Source organism: Salminus brasiliensis, chromosome 24 (genome assembly GCF_030463535.1).
Source record: "Salminus brasiliensis chromosome 24, fSalBra1.hap2, whole genome shotgun sequence".
Classification (NCBI taxonomy): domain Eukaryota; kingdom Metazoa; phylum Chordata; class Actinopteri; order Characiformes; family Bryconidae; genus Salminus; species Salminus brasiliensis.
In genome coordinates this window covers 26,765,480-26,773,726 of record NC_132901.1, presented here as the reverse complement: position 1 = coordinate 26,773,726, position 8,247 = coordinate 26,765,480, and the positions used below count along the sequence as shown (strand labels likewise).

The following is an 8,247-nucleotide window of genomic DNA, read 5'->3' as shown; positions in this document are numbered from 1 at the left end:
TGCTGAACTGATGGAGGACAGTTTCAGCGTTCAGTTTCCACTGATTGTTCAGCTTCAACAGCTGGTTGTATGGGTGACTGTGTGGGTTTCTGTTTGCAGACCAGCACACACAGCAGGGGGTCTACGATCACTCTCAGACTCAACAGACAGAGAGTCATCAACAGGAACCAGGACTGATCTCTCCATAAATGACTAAAAATGTACAGAGTGAGAAAAATCAAGTACAGGATCAGTGTGATCGTAGCATAAGCTAACACTGTGCAGTCTGGCCTCTTGGTTCTGTTAGAGCTGTTTTCATTGGGTGGAGTTCTACAGATGACCATCCATGAGGTCACTGTCACAGCTATCAGTGGAAACGCACTGAAAAGAAGTAACGGGGGCAGACCAAAGAATTCACACAGGAATAAAGAAATGAATGTGATGATGAAGAGTATGATGGAGCAGGGAGAAAAGAACACATGAGCAGAACAGGATGGATGTCTCAGAGCCAGAACGCTCTCCAACACCATCATCTGCTGGAGGAGAACACCACAGACGCTTAAACCAAACCATAAAGAGAACAGTGTTCTGCAGGTCATGTGTCTGGTCCAGTTGCAGTCTCCTTGGATCAGTTCTGTTATGATGTATGGATTCAGAAGAAGCTCCAACATGTTATTGAGGAGGACGACGATGACGAAAGCTGGAATTCGGTCCTTGTGTTTATGATGACTGCCTAGAACAGTGAGAGCCCAAACCAGAGCTCCCACACCAGCAGACTCAGCATAGAAGAGGAAGATGGACAGTCTGATGTTGTGGGCTGAGCGCTCATCACGCTCATGATAAGGACGATAATAGGGACAGTTGGGTATTAGAGCACACGCCATAGTAGATCACTCTGTCTTGTTCTGTTTGAGAACCTAGAGTGGAAACGATCAGTCAGGTTTCATCTCACTCCATCTTTACTTTAATAAAACACTAATTTTAATTAAAATGTTGTAATTCCTACAGTAATGTTTAGAATTCAGTAGAGATTAATCTGAGCTCTTACCGGAGATGCAGACGTTGACTCTGCTGATCTGAAAGAGACAAAGTTTGTTCTCACGATACTATAAGAAGACCAACACCCAACCACCTCTGGCCCCCCATCCACCACACACCACACACCACACACACCACACACACACACACACACACACACACACACCACACACACACACACACACACACAACCTGCTGTGGCAAAAAAGGCTGGTGGCAGATCTTCACTGATTAATTCCTTATTGGTAGGAATTTTAACCCACTCCTGTCCTGTGTTGATCAAACAGGCAGTGGTGAACTAAGCGGTACTGAACCACCTACTATTCCAGATATATCAGTGTGAATCATTTTGATTATGATATTTTCTTAATTATTACTGACAGTTTAGCTCACAGAACTAGAAGCCTTTAGCAGGAAGAATGGCTGAAAATCCCCCAAACAAAAACTGAAAGATCTGCCACAGAAAGTGTTTACAAGCTGTGATGCTCACCACAGGGGGTGTTACTAAGTACCCAATATTTTGCATTGAGCCTTTTTCAAAGAGATATTAAATAAATATTAAATAAATGTTTCTTCTTTATGTTTTTTAGAGACCGGGTCCTCTTAATAATCGTTTTATTAGATATTCACACATATACAGATATTTTGACCAGCGTTGCCCAAACTTTTGCATGCCACTGTATTTGCTCCCTTAGTTTTAAATGTCTTAGTCTTTATCAAGGCATTTTTCTATTTACTGAGAGAATATGAATGCATTTGCTGTCCAGCTTTCTGCAGCAACAGACCAACAAACACTTCCAGCACTGAGCTCAAACCACCTGATTCCTGTGTGACGTGTCTTCACTTATTTATATATATGAATATATTATTTTCTGAAGCAACCGACCACTGAGAGGAAACTAATAACCACAAACCCAGTGTAATACAGAACAGGGGGCAGCTTTTCTTCTGTGTTTAGCCTCTATTTAAATGATGTGAGATGTAAGAAGTAGACTTGTCCACTAATGATGAACATCTCCTAAAAGCTCAAGCAGTTTCAAAAGGTACAGATGTTTCATTCAAAAGAGAAATATTACAGATACCATCACAAAGCTCTAATTAAAACTCTTTTAAACTTAACTCTTAAAAATATCAGTAACTCTCATAGAAAATGAATCATACACAGAACACAGAATAATCATATTCAGAACTGGGTCCACTGGTCAGAAGTTTACATACACTCATCATGGATGTGGATATCATGGTAATATTGGACCTTCAGTGATTTCTCTTAACTGTTCTTTTTATTTTCAGTGGTTTCTAAAAACAGCACGGGGTCAAAAGTATTCGTACAGCACACTTCAAACATTTGATTAAATAACCTTTAGTAAGCTGCACCTTGATCGTATAAAGACCTTCATGTTAGCGTCTTCATGTTAACTGTCCTGCTGTTCCACTGGCAGTCCATCATGGTCACTAGCAGGACACTAGGAGACCTTGGTCCTGGCAAGTTCAAAGACATTTTGGATCTTCCAGCACCACTGAATTAATTTTCTGAGTGGGGGTATGAATAGTTTTGACCCTATAAAGTACGGGAATGTACAGACAGTTTATCATTGAAATATATTGCAATAATGAGTGACTAGCTGCCCACCTTCTTGCCATGGCTTCCCGCCTAATGACCATGTTAAAATCTTCATGGACTCTTGTGCCACTACCATTAATATTACCACCATTAACCATCCTTACTCTCATTACTCTGACCATCACTAATATGATTATATTACTTATACTGTATTATTATTATAATTGTTATGATAGTTATTAGATTAGGATATTATGATTAATGGTGACGTTTATCAATAATTAATAAATAGTTCTGATCAGAGGAGGATAGATGGGTCCCCCCTTGTGGGTCTTGGTTCCTCCCAAAATTTCCTCTTTCAGCTCTGAGGGAGTTTTTCCTTGCCACTGTGGCTGCTCACGGGGTCTTTGGTTTTCCTGGGTGCTAAGGAGGCTGCCCACCTACTGACCAATTCACCTGTGTGTGTGTGTGTGTGTGTGTGTGTGTGTGTGTGTGTTACTTTGAGAGTTAAACTTTGAGGACAAATGTATGTTGTTAAAATGTACATTATTACTTTATTTTTGTAATAAAATACATAAAAGAAAAGTTCTGTAAAAACACAAGACAAAACTATGAATTTTGAAGTTATACGCAATACAGGAAGCAGGAGTGCAGCCCTGGCCTAAAGGTTGGAGAAGTAGGCTTGGTTAGAGAAGAGTGGTTAATGTGGCGCAACAGAGAACACCACTACCTGCCACTGAGCTACTGCGTCATATTGGAGACTGGGGTTTGATTCCACCAATAAGAGTCTACATTGGCCCACGTCTGTAATACGAGTAACCTTGTAAGTCAGCTAAATAAAGAGCGTCAGCTAAATGCCATAAATGTAAATGTAGGAGAATTCGAGTATTAGAAGATCTCCTGGTCAAGGGGGCTGCTGCTGTTCACTGTGTGTGTGTGTGTGTGTGTGTGTGTGTGTGTGTGTTCACTGTCATATATAGGTTAAATGCAGAAGTTACTGATGTGCACTCGCTATCAAATGCGATCTGTGTGTGGGAGAGGAAGAGGGTGGAGGTGTTGGTCTTTTGATTGTCGCAAGAACAAACTTTGTTAGCAGAGCCAACAACCTTTATTGTCCGTGTGCTAAAATACACTTTATATAGACTAAATTTGAGCCTCAAAGTTACTTACATGTTCTGATTTAGTAATGTAGCCATTTGTTTGAAATAGCAGGTGGAAAAATTATTTTATGGAATTTAGATAAACATGTAACCCAGGTTTAAAAAGGCCAGAACATTAAAACCAGGTACAAACTAAAAGAATAAAAGTAATACATTATTTTAAAGAACCCAACAGAAATTACTGCTCAGAACAACCATTACAAATAGGCAGGAAAAATATTTACTAATAAGTGAAGTAAATAAAGTGAGCCTAAGCTGACAGCCAATAGCCTGTTGCTTGATCTGCGTCAGAGATGGCCAGTCGGTGCTCAGGAAGCATTACTTCCGTTCTCTGCTGTGAAGCAGACAGAGTGAAACCTGCAAAATAGCTGCACCTGCATGAACACTTGATGGTAAGCCAAGCTCATATCTAGAGGACAAAAACCTTGGGATACCAAACACTGGAAGGAATTCTTGATTATTCTTGGGTGACTACACTCGACAGTGTGGTAGGAACAGAAATAGAAAAACTAAAAGTGAACTGAACTTGAAATACTGACTGTTTTCTTTCATTTACTGTTCATATTCATACATTCTGTTGAATTGTGATTAATCAGGATTTTGTTGTTAGACTATAATTGTTATTGTGTTGTTGAAAATGCAATACAGGTTTTGTTATGATACAATAGGTAATTAACTACTACTCCAGACAAAACACTGAATGAACCTTAGTAAGGGAAACACATTAAAATTCTTACATTCTTACATTCTTACATGGAAACATGCTTACTAAGTACATTTTTAAACTTTAAGGTATTCTCATTGTATTTGTCTCGTGTTTATTTGTTCATTTTATTTATTTATGCCGAGCTTTTAATGTATTGGAAGAAACTCTTAACTGCTAATACATGTTATATAATTCCTTCTGGTCTCTGGTTTCTTTTTCTTCAAATTAGTTATAGTACCGCGTCTAGAGCAAACCTTTTCTACCCCAATTAGACATCCTAAACTCCTCTTCTTGCATTATAGTTGAAGCACATGCTACAAAAACGTACTGTTGTCTACAAAGTAGCCGTTTGTTGAGATGTTTATTGGTGTAAATTTAGATGTTTATAAACTGCTAGACTGCTACACATGTTCAAAAATAAACTCAGATTGTATTTCTGAGCTTGATGTGCATGGTACTGATGCACCGTGTGCAGTGTGAAAGGTTTAACTGACTAATATAGGGGTGTATACCTGATTTACTGGGTCTACTGTGAAATGGGCTTCAGTTTATGGGCTTCAAACCATACTCCAACAATCAGCAGCCAAGAGCTCCTCTAAGCAGCTGCCAAATACTTAGTAATTAAGAATTTGCAGTTGCATCATTAAAATCTGTGGATAGACCTCAAAAAAGCAGAGTTGGAGAATCCCCAAAACAAGAACTAAAAGACGCCCAAACTTTTGCTTTGGGCACTTATACCTTTTTTATTATTTTAAACAAAACAAAATGTAGGATTACAAAAGTAATCCTGGTCAAAATATTAAAGAGAGGTTCATCTTTAACTAATTTAGACCTTTTGGAGATCAGCTCATCTTCTACTCACTCAACTATTCTCACTAACAGAGATTCAGACCAAACGTTTGCATGCTACTGTAGAGCGATCACTCTTAATCAGCTTAATGAAAGAGCAGTGTTTAATCCTGCTCTGGTTAAGTGATGTATGTTTGTGACTGTTGTTCTTCTCTGTGCTTCCAGCTGGTGTTTCTACTCAGTCTGGTAGCAGTTTGTGTCTCTGCAGCTGGTGAGAAGCTTCAGTAAGTGAAATCCTGTAAGAGGTTCTGCACTGGAAAACCTTATTTCTACAAAAGAAACAGAATCTGACTGATCGTTTCCACTCTAGGTTCTCAAACAGAACACGACAGAGTGATCTACTATGGCGTGTGCTCTAATACCCGACTGTCCCTTTTACCGTCTTTATGGTATTTCTCCTGATGAGCGCTCAGCCTACAACATCAGACTGTCCATCTTCCTCATCTGTGTCGAGTATGTTGGTGTGGGAGCTCTGGATTGGGCTCTCACTGTTCTACACCGTCATCACAAACACAAGGCATAAATCTCAATGACATGTTGGAGCTTCTTCTGAATCCTTACATCATAACAAAACTGATCCAAGGAGACTGCAACTGGACCAGAGACATGACCTGCAGAACACTGTTCTCTTTATGGGGAGTGTCAGTCAACTGTGGTGTTCACCTCCAGCAGATTATGGTAGTAGAGAGCGTTCTGGCTCTGAGACATCCCCTCTGTGGTCTTTGCTCGCTGCTCCATTACTGCATTCCTTTGTTTTTTCCTATGTGCATTTTCAGGTCTACCCTCATTACGTCTTTTCAATGTGTTTCTGCTGACAGCTGTGACCGTGACCCTATGGACATTCATCTGTAGAACACCACCCAATGAAAACAGCAATAACAGGACCATGGTGCCAGACTGCACACTGTTAGCTGTTACTACGACCACAACAACTTTTATATAGACTTCTCTCACTTTCTACATTTGTATAGATAAATGGAGATATGAGTCCTGGTTCCTGTTGTTGATGACTCTCTGTCTGCTGAGTCTGAGAGTGATCGTAGACCCCCTGCTGTGTGTGCTGGTCTGCAAACAGAAACCCACACAGTCACCCATACAACCAGCTGTTGAAGCTGAACAATCAGTGGAAACTGAACACTGAAACCGTCCTCCATCAGCTCAAGATGAGATGTTCTTCAGTAGGGTGCACTGCTGTAACGTGTGAAACCAGGGGTCTATTAAGTCTAGATCTTCTACAAAAAAATAAAGATCAGTAGACATATGGGTAACAGGCTGTCATGGCATTGTAACTCTGAAAATATTAGCTTTCTCAGACGTCGGTCTACCCGTCTCTCTATTTATGTACTTTGTATGTCCACATGTTTGTGGACACCCCTTCTAATAAATGCATTCAGCTACTGTAAGTTATTTTACATTGGTCGTGTGGTTATTAGGTGGTTTGTGCTTCTGTGCTTAATGTGCATCTAAAAAGTATTCCCAATGACAAATGATTGTTTTGGAGATACTTGTCTTTTTTGTGTGTGACATTTTCTCCTAATATTTGGGAAAACCCGTATTAAACCCTAAGATCTAAGTGAGCAGGTATGACAGGTGATGTAGGTAAAGTACTGTTTGTCCATTAATCTTCATTACTTTTAGGGATATTGGGCTTTCTGGTGCAATGTATGGAAAATGTAGAAGGTTCACGCTACAGTGATATTATATAATGGAAGTAGGGCATTAAAGTAGAAGCATGCAATGGTGAATGGTGAAACAGAAGCCAACAACAGTGGTGGGTATATCCCAACAAAAAATCTCATTGTCTCAATAACTTGTCCCATAGGTTCTCTATGGGATTCAGGTCTGGAGAAAGTGCAGACCACTCCAGATGAGATGCCCCAGTCTCCAGCAGCTGTTCACTAATGATGCGACCTCTGTGAGCTGGAGCGTTGTCGTCCATGAAGATGAAATCAGGCCTGTGTTGTTCATGCAGAGGCACAATGACTGGATTAATGATGGTATTCAAGTAGAATGGGCTTTAGTGTCTCCATAAGAGGGTACTAAGTTAACAAAAGTCCAGTAAAGAGTTATATAGGGTTGGGCAAGGGTAATATTTTCTATTAGCTTTTTTTCCTTCTCCTATGTTTCTGTTTTGTATTAACCTCACCTACAGCTGATCACTCACCTACCACTACCAGAGAGTCTCCCAGCCCGCCATTTTCTCTGAGAGACACAACAGCGCCTTCAGGCGGGAAACAGACGACTTCAACATTTCCAGTAATTTCAGCTAAAACTCGGGTATAAACTCAAATTCTGACTAAAAACCTGCGGCTAAAAGACAGAATCTGTGGTTTGTGTTTGAGTTACAGTCACTGAACTGGGTTTAATCGAGCAGTGAGGAGTTTCTGTTCGCTAAAGCTTAATAACGGTCTCCTGAAGCCGGAGCATTTCCCGACGACGATTGGCTAATCGTTGAAACTCACGAACGGCTAGCCAATCCAAGCGAAGAAAACCGGGAAACGGGTGGGAAACAAAACTCTACAGGATGGCCTTCTGGATGGTGATGAGGAAAATTCAGCTGCAGGAGTAAGCTAATAAACAGCTAATAAAGAAAATAAATATATGGTAATTATGATTATGAGCAGGTAAAAGTGCCTATTATGTGATACTAATGAACAAGCTAAATACGTTTGTAGTCTACATAAGCTAGTCTGTTTGAGATAAAGAAAATATGTACTAGCTAATTTGACCTGTAGTGTTTACAATACTAGATGGCGACTGTAAACTCCCATTCATCATTACTTCACAATCCCAGCTGTAAACTAAATAAGCAGCTCGAACACCAGACTTGTCCAGGCTCATTATATACACATCAGCTGTAGGTGGTGGCTGGACCGACCAGTAGAGCTTGGACTGGACCAACACAGGGATTAGCCAGTCTGGTCCTCTGCAAGCCAATGTTCAGGTAATTT

General features: G+C 40.2%; 2 long non-coding RNA genes across 2 annotated transcripts; both read left to right on the top strand.

The window, feature by feature from the left end:
- Positions 1 to 4,089: 4,089 nt before the first annotated feature.
- LOC140547023 (uncharacterized) lies at positions 4,090 to 5,695 on the top strand. Its single transcript, XR_011978380.1, has 3 exons — positions 4,090 to 4,133; positions 5,462 to 5,520; positions 5,607 to 5,695. It is a non-coding gene; the product is annotated as an uncharacterized lncRNA (long non-coding RNA).
- A 13-nt stretch (positions 5,696 to 5,708) lies between these two features.
- Positions 5,709 to 6,703, top strand: LOC140547022 (uncharacterized). The gene is made up of 2 exons (XR_011978379.1): positions 5,709 to 5,974; positions 6,115 to 6,703. It is a non-coding gene; the product is annotated as an uncharacterized lncRNA (long non-coding RNA).
- Positions 6,704 to 8,247: the final 1,544 nt, after the last annotated feature.